Raw genomic sequence first — 12,794 nt, 5'->3', positions numbered from 1 at the left:
GCTTTTGAACTGTGGTGTTGGAGAAGACTCTTGAGAGAGTCCCTTGGACTGCAAGTAAATCCAACCAGTCCATTTTTAAGGAAATCACTCCTGAATATTCATTGGAAGGACTGATGCTGAAGCTGAAACTTCAATACTTTGGCCACCTGATGTGAAGAGCTGACTCAGTTGAAAAGACCCTGATGCTGGGAAAGATTGAAGGTGAGAGAAGAAGGGGATGACAGAGGATGAGATGGTTGGATGGCATCACTGACTCAATAGACATGAGTCTGAGTAAACTCCAGGAGTTGGTGATGGACAGGGAGGCCTGGCGTGCTGCAGTCCATGGGGTCGCTGAGTCAGACACGACTGAATGACTGAACTGAAACAAATTGGAGTGGGTTCAAGAGAGAACAGAAAGACAAATACCATAGGCTGAGAGTGTATTCAGCCTTTATGAGGGAGTTGCTGTGAAGAGCAATAGAACACGGAACAGTAGCTGGAGGTGCTGTGGGGTCGAGAGAAGGATTTTACTATATCCATAGCCCATTGTATTGTAATTGTTACAACAAGTTAGAGAGGGAGAAAAAATGTTGCGGAAGAGAGGGGAGAACTTCTGGAGTAATTTTTTTCCAGAAAGAGGGGTTTAGGGCTGATGTGGCAACGTCACCTGAGAGGTGAGCAGGAGAGTAATGGGAAGAAGAGCTTGTGTTGACGACTCTGGGCTTCAGAGGGCAGAGTGAGAGGACCTGGGGATTTGGGGATGGGGTTAGTTTAATGAATCTGTAAGGCCTTATGGAGAGTGATTCTGGGTGATGAGGAAGGACCAGGGAACCCTGGGCATCTTGTCCTGACAGGAGGAGACGGATGGATGCAGGTGTGAAGAGGCTGGTCTGGGGGTCCCAGAGTTTTCACAGAAACAACTGGAGATCTGAGGTCTCGCTCACTCCTGCCCTTGGTGGTGGGTGGTGGGAGGGGTGGTTTGATGGAAAACCTGGGGTCCCTCTCTGCTCCTTCTAAGAAGGTGTGGAAGCTGTGTGAGGTAGGTGGCAGTAAATGGGTAAAAATTTGCCTGAATCCATCCTGAAGGATAAGGAGAGAGCTCCATAAATGATTTTTGTTTGTTTTAATTTTTATTTCTGTATTTATTTATTATTTGTTTGGGGGCTGGGCTGGGTCTTTGCTGCTGAGAGTGGGCTTTTCTCGAGTTGCAGTGAGTGGAGGGCAAGCTTCAATTCCACTTATGCATCATGTTGATAGTTCCTTTCTGGAGCTAGATGCACGTTCCCATCTTTGAAAGTTTGCAACATGAAGGTTTGTATGTTGGGAACTCACTGTACTGAGTTCCTATTGAGGCTTAAACAACAAACATTTACTGCTCGCAGTTCTGGAGGCCAGGAAGTCCAAGATCAAAGCAGAGGGATATTCCATGTCAGGGGAGGGCTTCCTGGTTCGTAGAGGGTGGTCCACACGCTATGTCCCCACGTGGCAGAAGGGGCAAGGGTGCTTTGTAGGGTCTCTTTTATAAGAGCACTAATTCCACTCATGAGGGCTCCACTCTAAGGACCCAGTCACTCCCAAAGGCCCCACCTCCTAATACCATCAACTTGGGGGTTAGGATTTCAGTACACAAATTTTTGGTGGATTCATTCAGTCTAATCCACAAACCTCTGTAACACACTGCCAGAGTTTCTCAATATGGACAGGCTGCTGAGAAGTAGCAGAGGTTTCCAGAAAGTTCTGAGGAAAGACAGAGGCCAGTGAACAAAAGACACCAAAGGGCACTTGGAAGAAACAGAAAGTATACAAGCCTTGGGGGAAAAAAGACCCCAAAACTTTCAAAGTGAGAAGTTTCCTATCGCCAGAGGAGAGAGGGCATCCCCAGATAAGACAGGCATGCTGCGTGAGTGGTGCCGGTGGTGAAGAACCCGTCTGCCAATGCAGGAGACATAGAGACTCGGGTTCGATCCCTGGGTCGGGAAGATCCAGGGGAGGAGGGCGTGGCAACCCACTGCAGTATTCCTGCCTGGAGAATCCGGTGGACAGAGGAGCCTCATGGGCTAGAGTCCACCAGGCTGCAAAGAGTCAGACATGACTGAGCAACTAAGTGCGCGTGCGCACGCACACACACACGCACACACACACACACAGTGTTCCTCAGCTCTAGTCAGAGAGTGAAATGCGTGAGAAGGAAGCTTGGCTTTGAAGCTGGAGGAAGGGAGCCATGAGCCAAGGGGTGTGGCAGACTCTAGAAGTCAGCAAGAAAACAGCACTGTGGTTGTACAGCTACAAGGAACTGAATTCTGCCCAAGACCCGAATGAGCGATAAAAGAATCTTCTCTAAGAGCCTCCAGAAAGGAATGCTGCTGACTGACTCTTTGATTTCAGTCCAGTGAGACCCATACTGAACTTCTGATCTGCGTAACTCAGATCATAAACGTCCGTCATTTTAAGCCACTGTGTTAGTGGCAGTTTGCTGTCGCAGCAGTAGGTAACGATGGCACTCAGAGTGAGTGAGTTTTGTAATTATACTTGATGGTGCCGTACTAAAACCCAGTGAGTTATTTGTTAAGTTGTAGTGAAGCAAACGTGAACCGTGAACTTCCAGATGTTCAAGCTGGTTTTAGGAAAGGCAGAGGAACCAGAGATCAAATTGCCAACATCTGCTGGGTCATGGAAAAAGCAAGAGAATTCCAGAAAAACATCTATTTCTGTTTTATTGACTATGCCAAAGACTTTGACTGTGTGGATCACAATAAACTGTGGAAAATTCCACAAGCTGGAATCAAGATTGCCAGGAGAAATATCAATAACCTCAGATATGCAGATGACACCACCCTTATGGCAGAAGGTGAAGAAGAACTAAAGAGCCTCTCAATGAAAGTGAAAGAGGAGAGTGAAAACAGACAAGTTTGGTCCACAATATTGGGTTAATCCATGGCAAAGAAGGGAGCTTAAGCATTACTCTCCATTGACCCTTTAGTTCCATGTCTTCAGGAATTGGCTAACGTTACAGAAGACAAACTCTGAAAATAAATAAACCTAGCAAAGTGTTTTTGGAGTAACTTGGAAAAGGTATAAATATTGCCAACATATCTCTTCTTTCATTACAGGTGCAATCTGAACATCAGATCATACTCCCACATAAAACTTAAACCCCAAACCACTTGACCTGATGGCTGTGGCTGCTGTTAACAGGAAAACATCCTAGAATCAACATTCAGATTAAGGAGCTTTGGGCCACAGTGTAATGCAATGCACTGCTTCCTTCATCGAGAAAGTCTTGCTATGAAAAAAACCATCAGCACAACTGAACAGGGTCTTTGCCAAAGTGGTAAAAACTGTGAATTGCATAAGATGAGTGTTTGGCTCTGTTTGAGCATCTTTGAGGCTTGTAAACCATGGGGACAGTGTGTGAAGTGGGTACGTACGTGTGTGTGTGTGTGTGTGTGTGTGTGTGCACATGAGAGTCCCCAGGGCATGTCTTCCCTACAGCCTCCCCAGGAGACCTGGCTAGGGGAGGGCAGCCTGGCTTCCATGCCTCGGTTATCAGGAGGCACCAAAAGGGAGCGAGGGGATCCCAGGGAAGGGGCTCGCCTGGCGACACCCCCGGATAGAACTGCACGGACCTGGAGACAGAGTGGCCGGAAGCGTGGTAGATGCGATACCAGTAGTGGCCCGAGTCTTCCTCCCTCAGACCAGTCATGGTGACTGGTGGTCTGTGTGCTGGTTGGGAAAGAATTTCCAGACACAGAGTATTTCAGCAAGGAGTGAGTTTACCAAGAACAAAGAGCAGAGATGATGAGGGCGCTGCAAGCACAGTGGGCTGACCTCCTGACAGACCAGGGAGGGCAGGCTGGGTGCTGTTAGAACAGTGGGTCGGCTCAAGGGAGAGCTGACGCTTTTTGTGGGTTAGTAGCCAATTTTTCAGAGAAGGCAATGGCACCTCACTCCAGTACTCTTGCCTGGAAAATCCCATGGATGGAGAAGCCTGGTAGGCTGCAGTCCGTGGGGTCGCTAAGAGTCAGACACGACTGAGCGACTTCACTTTCACTTTTCACTTTCCTGCATTGGAGAAGGAAATGGCAGCCCACTCCAGTGTTCTTGCCTGGAGAATCCCGGGGATGGGGGAGCCTGGTGGGCTGCCATCTCTGGGGTCACACAGAGTTGGACACGACTGAAGTGACTTAGCAGCAGCAGCAGCAGCTGCCAATTTTTATAGAGAAAGGGAATTCCTGCCAGAACGGTAAGCATTAGGTGATTGATTAGGGTACTATAGGGTGAGTTGGAGAAGGCAATGGCACCCTACTCCAGTACTCTTGCCTGGAAAATCCCATGGATGGAGGAGCCTAGTAGGCTGCAGTCCATGGGGTCACTAAGAGTCAGACACGACTGAGCAACTTTACTTTCACTTTTTACTGTCATGCATTGGAGAAGGAAATGGCAACCCACTCCAGTGTTCTTGCCTGGAGAATCCCAGGGACGGGGGAGCCTGGTGGGCTGCCGTCTATGGGGTTGCACAGAGTTGGACACGACTGAAGTGACTTAGCAGTAGCAGTAGGGTGAGTACCGGGGTAGGCATTTTTACCTAATATGCTGGCCAGTTTAGATCGGGGGTGGGGGGAGCTCATAGCAACAGTTGCCATGGGGCTCAGTCAGTTCTGGAGATGACGCAGGGCTCGGCATCTGTGGCCTTGATACCTGTGACCTTGATACCTGTGACCTTGATATAGGGCTCCACATTGACAGTGAAGAAGCCGGAGCTCGGGTTGTCCCAGATAGAGAACCAAGAGCCCTGGGCACAGAGCCAGTAACCAGCCTGGTGCACATGAGCGTGGACACCTTACACTAGCCCTTCCTCTCGTAGGGCCTGGTCTTGGGCGGGTACTGGCACCTCACCAAGAGGGCCTGCCCTGATACTTTTTGAGGGTGCTGACCCTTTGAGAGCTCCCACCAGTGGAGAAAAGGCTGCTGGTCAGGGCCACGTGGCCTACCCACAGCCCTCTGGCCACAGAGCCCCTTGCTCTGCGTTCTCTCCTCTCCTCCCCTAGCTCCCTGCTCCCTCCTCTCCTGGGAAGGGCAGCAGCAGTTTCGGGGCGGTGGTAGTGGGGTCTCTGGGCCACATGGCCCTTCTCCAGTGTGCTGGCTGGAGCCAACACGTGGGGTCTCTGGGGAACTGGCAGCTGGGTGAGATTCCACTTGGCTCTTTCAGCACTTCTGAGATGGACAGAATGAAAGAGATAAGGGCTGGCCCGGGGAGAGGAAGACCTGGGGGGTGAGATCCCAAGGGCAGAGGGAAGGGGGGCCCCTTGGCCGAACCTAGAAGCTGAAGCCCGCTTAGTGCGCAGCCCCCAGTCTCTGTAGAGACTGCTCCTCTCCTCTGTACCCACCTGCCCCTTCCCCACCATGACCTGCCCCTGGGGGAGGAGCTGAGGAGGCCAGGAGGAAACTGGTCAGGTGATGGGCTGTCCCCTCTTTCTCTTCTTCCTCTCTTTGCACCCTGCAGGCTCCTGCTTCTACCCTCCTCTCTGGGGGGAGTCGTGCTGAAGGCCTCCAGGGGCCCTCAGGGGACTGAGCAGGAGCTGTTAGCTCCACAGACCCCCAGGGTGGTCAGAATCTTCATGCCTGGTCAGGGAGGGCCTGTCTGGTGGGTCAGGAAGGTTTTATGGGTGCTGGAGGGGACAGGAGAGAGGAGGCAGAGATTGAATTCCAGCAAGGAAGTACAAGGAGGGCTCCTGGCAAAGGAGCAGGAGAGGGAAGCTGAGAGCAAAGAGATCAGGAGTCCTCAGAGGGGTTGTGGGGGCAGGGATAAGTGGTCACAGATGAGGCGGGAAGGGAACACAGGAGCTGGGGGACCTGGCGTCATCTCCGCACCCTCACCTGTCTACCGGTGGACACCAGAGAAACACTGGTGTAACTGATACATAAAGACCCTTATATCTCTTCTCTTAGCAAGTGTTAGCACTGTTAAGATTTATTATCCTAATTAATTAATTATTTTGACCATGCAGCATGGCTTGTGGGATCTTAGTTCCCAGACGGGGGATTGAAACTGGACCCTGGGCTGTGAAAGAACAGAGTCCTAACCACTGGACCACCAGGGAATTTCCTAGGATTTAATTTTAAAAAGATTCAATTTAGTAACGTCCTTGGTGGTCCAGTGGCTAAGACTGTGCTCCCAACGCAGGGGGCCTGGCCTGGGAACTAGATCCCAGACGCTGCAACTAAAGCCCAGCGCAGCCAAATAAATAAGATGTCTTTAAAAATAAAATTTGCAAAGAAAGAGAAAGAGAGAAGAGAGACGGAGAGTTTGAGATTGATTAGGACTCTGGCCTGTGCTTCCCAGGTGGCTCAGAGGTAAAGAATCCACCTGCCGAGGCAGGAGATTCAGGAGCCTCGGGTTCGATCCCTGGGTGGGGAAGATCCCCAGAGAAAGAAATGTCAGCCCACTCCAGTATTCTTGGCTGGAAATCTCATGCTCAGAGGAGCCAGCAGGCTGCAGTCCATGGGATCGTAAAGGGTCAAGATAGCACTGACCAGACCGAGAACGCGCTTTATGGACGTGTAATTCCAGTTGTGGCCACTGGGGGCTCTGCAGCCTAACACCTGTGCCTGGAACCCTGTACAGAGTCAGTGACTGACCTGGGAACTGGAACCCATCAAGGGGACTTGGCTCTAAGTCCAGTGCTTTGCCTCCCCCGCCTGCCCCGCGCCTCCCACTCCTCCTCGGTGCAGTGGCCTCCTCCTTGCAATAGGAGTGAGCTGAGACCGAGGATAAGAGCAAAGGGACAGACAAAAGCTGGACGCGTTAGGAGCTTGGCCTGTGAGGACCCGCGGATCCACAGGTGGGAAAGCAGGATGGAGCTTCGGAGCGAGGCGCAGCCAAGGGCAGCGCCAGCCTCTCACACAGTGCTACTTTCCGAGGCGTCTTCCTGGGCCCTGCCTCTCAGTTCCCGCAATAGGTTTGCGATGGAAGTGTTGCTTTTCTCTCACACACGCGGCTGCCCAGAAACACCAGTGACCTGCTGAAAGTCGGACCGTGAGGGACGAATGGAACCAGACCAGGCCCCCTGACTTCGACCGCACCTGACTCTCAGCTGAAGTCGGGCCCGCAGGCGGGACGGGAGACAGAATTGCGTGGCGCGGGCATAGCGCCCCCTACAGGAACCGAATGACACGCCACACGGGGAGGCACCCTCCTGAGCGGAGGAAGGGGACCCGGCTGGTACAAAGAAGTGTCGCCGTGCGTCAGGGTGTGTGGCTGCTCCTTCCCACGAAATTCCCCCTTGTCTGGCCACTGTGACCACTGGGCAGGGCCACCCATCTGGTGTAAGAAAAAGGATCTAAGTGCCTTGAGTCACTTTACACTTCTAAGCCCAGGAAACGGGCCAAATGCTCTCACCATACAACCAGGATGACCCTGGCTCTGGCTTCACTAACGTCACCATGGCTGGGATGAAACAGGAGGATTCAGGAACCTACCAGGGTGAAGCCAAGGACTCCAACGGTGCCACCATTCCGTACAGGAAAATCCTCCTGCAGGTTTGCCCAGGTGAGCTCTTTGCTGAGGGACGGGACCTTCCTGGGGTGTCCTGGGCCACTCAGGACACTCAGGCCCTTCCCCAGCCTCCGTCACCCCAGATCCCAGCAGCTCCCTGCTCCCTCCCACACTGACCGTGGGCAGTTGGGTCCCCAGTCCCCAGACACAGGCTGACACTTGCATCTTTGGGTGTCCTGACTCGAAAGCTAGAAGCTCCACCGGAGGCCCACTGGGGATCCACACAGTGACTCAGACGCAAGCTCACCCTGCCTGGAGCTGGCCACCCCGTGTGAGCGAGGAGGGCCTGGGTGAGTCCTGGGGTCTAGGGTCTCCTGCAGGCTGTTTTGGCCCAGAAGGAGCGGGGCCTTGGGGACGAGTGTCTGTGCTGTCTGCCTCCACAGGAGCCCCTGGCTCTCCCCACCATTGCGAGGAGCTCAGTGTCAGGCTCTCTCCCCGGCCCCGTCTCTCTCTTCCCACCAGCTCTAGCGAAGCTCCTTCCCCTGGGGCCCCAGCTCTGGCCTGAAGGACCCTGAGGGGCTGGCTCTCGCCCCTCCCCCTCTTCCTCTCAGGACTTTGGGGGCTGGTCCACTCTCCTGGGGACCCTGGGCGGCATCGCCTTCTCTGTGTTGTCATCAGTCGCATTTGCTTTTCTGGTGATATCCATGCCAATCCCCGTCAGTGTCTCTGAGCACAGGTAGGTCGGGGGGTCTTATTGGAAGGGAGGGGTCTGGGAAGGGCTGGACAGGTGACTGTGTGGCCTCTGATTCAGGAAGAGGAGGACTGGGGGTGGGCGAAGAGATCTGAATGGGGTCCCAGGTCTCATCTCAGAGCTGGGTTGGCAGGGGAGAAGGAGGGGTTGAATTTCACGTATGATGGGGCTGGGAGATAGCTGTTAATACATGTCAGGAGTGACAGGACTTCCATGAGTGCTGGTTTCACATGTGAGGGACGTGAGGTCTGTCTTCAGTCATGTGGCTACTTCCGGGAGATTCTCTGCAGGCACCTCTGGGTAGTGCCCCTCCCCGTCTGTCTGTTGCAGATCTGGGGTCTTCTGCAATAGACAGATCTGGTACCCCAACTGGTCTGCTTGTACTGCTGGCCCCAGTGACTCTCTGCTCTCACTCCAGCCCTGTCTCTCTGCCACCACCCCTCTTGGCAGGGTCATTCCTGTCTCCATGACCAACGGGCTCTGGCCCCTTCCTGGTCCCCTGGAAGCCTCTGACTCTCTTAGGGTGCCAGCTGCCCCCAGACTTGGGCTCAGAGCAGGTCATTCCCCATGAGTCAGAGGAACTCTAGGTATTGCCCCACGTGCTGGTGCCGTGAGCCCATGGCTCCTTGACAGTGGTTCGGGTGGGTCAGGTACAGAATCAGGCTCCAGTTCCACGAGTCCTGGGGCCTGGACTGGGGGAGTACCAAGGCAGTGGTCACCGCAGCCTGGGTCCAGCCTGCTTCTTCTCCCTCCTCTCTCCATGGATCCAAGGCTCTGTCTCCTCTGGCTTGGCCACCCCCAGACAGCTGGTCAACCTGCTGTGCGGCCTCGTTGTGGCCAAGGGCCTGCTGCCATCAGCTGTGCTTGTGTTCCTGTGCTCCGGCCGTTGGGTAGGTGGGTGGGTTTGGCTTGGGCACAGAGGGCAGGGGCTGAAGGAGATGGTGAAGGCCCTGCTGAGAAAGATGGTAAGGGGGCAAGGCAGCAGGCACAGAGGTGAGGTTTCCAGTCTATTCCAATCTCTTTGAGGTTTCCAATCGATTTGATCCTGATTTGAACCCCCCAAGTCTCTGCCCGTCTCTGGCCGCTTCTTTGCTTCTCATAAGCCACCAAGATCCTCTACCTCCAAACTCTCAGGTCTCGTCTAAACGTTGCCCCACTCACACAGACGCACACTCCTCTCGCATTCACTCATTCAGGATGACATCTGTTGAGCTGGCGTCAGTCTCTTAGAGATTGACTGGCACCTGGAGAGGCGGGGCAGGCTTGGGAAAGGAGTAGGGCCAGGCGGTGTCTGTACTTCACTCGGAGAAATTCCTTCTCACTCCCCAGGGCTGGAAGAACACTTTGGGGGCAGCAGGAGTGAAGGCTTCTGATGGCCCTCCAACGCAGTCCAGGCCCCTGGAGCGACACTCACTCACCCACATCTACTCTTGACCCTCCCTGTTCACTGTGATCCTTCCTGAGCAAAGACTGTTCTGTGCTCATGGAAGACAGCTCCCAGCCCTGAATCCACTGTGTCGCAGTGCAGACCCACCCTTGCTGGGCCACTCCATGGGCATCTGCTCCCATGTCCCAGCCTCTTTCTCCCCAACCCTAGAAACTTTCTCCTCCAGGGCTCCTCCTCCTGCTTTTGGGTTCAGAAACCACCCAGACCATCACCTTCATCAGCGCTGGCTCCCTTCTGCCTTCCCCTCCCCTCTCCCCCTCCTCTCTCCATTATCTCCACCCAATTCAGGCTGTTCTACCTCACACCGCATCCGGGTGTCTCTCCCTTACTAGTCCTTCACTCTCAGCCTCTACCTCCCCAGCGGCTCTATAGATGGGGAATCATTCCTGGGCAGAGCCTGACCGTTGCTTGCACCTGCTAGGGTTTCTATTCTACAGGAAATTCTATTCTCCAGCTTCCTCAAGGCCTGCCACCTCTAGCCCATATGAGCCTCTGCAAACACAGAGAAAACCTCAGTTTCGAAAAGACAGGTGGTGTGTGTTTCCCATGAATCCTTGCATGCGGGGAAGAAAGGACTAGGCTCACTGGTGTTTCTCTCTTCTCACCCCCAATCTTTGAGAATAGCAGAAAACAAATAGAAAAAGAAGGTAAATCCAAATTAAGAAAACAGACCATCAACAGATTCAATTTCTGAGGGTTAAAAATTGAGATCAGGAAAATTAGAATATTCAGAGCAGAAAGCTCAACAGCCTGAGATACAAGTTGGAGAATATACCCTTCATTCCACTTGAGGAAAATCTGTAGCATTGTTATCAAGTCCAAGCTCAGTCTGCTGGCCTCATAGACAAGGTATTGGGGTAAGAAATAATGATTTTATTTGGAAAGCTGGGAGTCTGGGAAGGTGGCAGACTAATGTCCTAGAGAACCACCTTGCAGGCTCAGCTGCTTCAGTTTTGTCCAACTCTTTGTGACTCTACGGACTGTAGCTCCCCAGGCTGCTCTGTTGATGGGATTCTCCAGGCAAGAATACTGGAGTGGGCTGCCATGTCCTTCTCCAGGGGACCTTCCCGATGCAGGGATCCAACCCACGTCTCTTATGTCTCCTGCAATGACAGGCGGGTTCTTTACCATTAGCTGCATCTGGGAAGCCCAGAGAACCATCTTACCCAAGTAGAATTCAAGCTTCTTTTACACTAAAAAAAGATGGTGGGTGGCTGGTTACTGTGAACTCTTAGGTGTTGGAATCCTTTGTTCTTGAAGCTGTCCCCATGGTCAGATCACCATATTCCTGTAAACCTCCAATAAGACAAATGTTACTCTTTGTTCGGCAAATGTTTATATGAATGGGAAAGTGTTACATCTTTAAAGGTCAGAGCCTTGTTCTGTGACAATCTAGAAGGATGGGATGGGGAAGGAGGTTTGGGAGTGAGGGGACATGGGTATACCTATGGTTGATTCTTGGTGATGTATAATGAAAACCCACAAAATTCTGTAAAGCAATTATCCTTCAATTAAAAAAATAAATTAAAAAAAAGGTTGGAGCCTTGAGAATGGCTATCCTGTACATTTCAGGCTGTAGGCAACATTCTTAACTTGAAACAAAAGCAATAAAATACACAGGTTAAAGTAAAAGAAACTAATCCAATATATACTTTCCTACTACATACAGAGGTAAGGATTTAACACAAGCACACAGAATGTTTGAATTTAGAATTAATGGCAATAATTCATGGGACAGAAGAGAAACTTCAAATAACTGCCATAAATATCCTCAAAGACGCTGTACCTTTTTACTAGTCAGGCATTGACAAAAGAAAGCAAATGGCAATATTACTTTAATTTATTAATTTGACAAATCATTAAAAAGATTTTCATATCAGTGCTGGAGAGGGTCTTGTGAAGCAGGTGTTATCTGTGTTAATGGCAGAATATAAGTTGGTCAGCATTTTTTAAGGTGAATAGGGAGGATCTATGAAGTTTAACTGGAGAAGGCAATGGCATCCCACTCTAGTACTCTTGCCTGGAAAATCCCATGGACGGAGGAGCCTGGTAGGCTGCAGTCCAAGGGATCGCTGAGAGTTGGACAAGACTCAGTGACTTCACTTTGACTTTTCACTTTCATGCATTGGAGAAGGAAATGGCAACCCACTCCAGTGTTCTTGCCTGGAGAATCCCAGGGATGAGGGAGCTTGGTGGGCTGCCGTCTCTGGGGTCGCACAGAGTCGGACATGACTGAAATGACTTAGCAGCAGCAGCAGCATGAAGTTTAACATGTATATTCTTTGACTTGTCAGCTCTACTTGTAGGTCCTCAGCTCTCACACACACACACACACACACACACACACACACACACACACACAGGAGCATGCTCAGAAAGACAAAGATGCTCATCACACATTGTTTGTAATTGTGAGCCCTTGTCAAGGGTTTAGCTAAGCTCCTCTGGGATCTTGGTGCCTAGACATCCATGCTGTTTGGCCAGGAGGCTTGCCAGAGTCTTAAACTGACACTAACCCCTGACCCCCTTGGAGTCACAAAAATAAGTTCCTGATTGACTTCCCCAGTAGCCCTGCGGTCAAGAGCCTTCTCTGTGGCCCAGAGCCTTCCCTTCACCAAAACCCCACTCATTTTGGTTTGAAGTGACCAATTTTGTCTCAGCTCAGGTACCCCAAAGCACTGCATCCATGGACCCTAACAAAGGCTTGGGCTCCGGGTCCTGACTCTGTACTCTGCCTTGACCTCCCCATGTGGCCTCTCGAGGCACCTATGAGTGATAACTTCACTATTTCTATACCCCTTGTTGTCTTTTGTTGAACTCTATCCAGCACTCTTAAAAAGTGTTACTGTAACAAAGTCACAGCAGCCCCGTGGGGCAGTAATAAGATAACAGCACCTCTCTTCTGTTTGGTACCACAGAGCAGTTCAAAAAGAATGGGACTCATCTTTATGCCAGTGGGAAGGATGGGAGGAGGGACAGTTAGGGAGTGTGGGATGGACATGTACACACTGCTATATTTAAAATGTGTAACCAACAAGGACCTACCGTATAGCACAAGGGACTCTGCTCAGTGCTATGTGGCAGCTTGGACGGCAGTGGCGTCTGGGGGAGAATGGATA

The sequence above is a fragment of the Ovis aries genome, chromosome 20 (assembly GCF_016772045.2).
Source record: "Ovis aries strain OAR_USU_Benz2616 breed Rambouillet chromosome 20, ARS-UI_Ramb_v3.0, whole genome shotgun sequence".
NCBI classification, from domain to species: domain Eukaryota; kingdom Metazoa; phylum Chordata; class Mammalia; order Artiodactyla; family Bovidae; genus Ovis; species Ovis aries.
Note: the sequence above shows the minus strand (reverse complement) of the source record.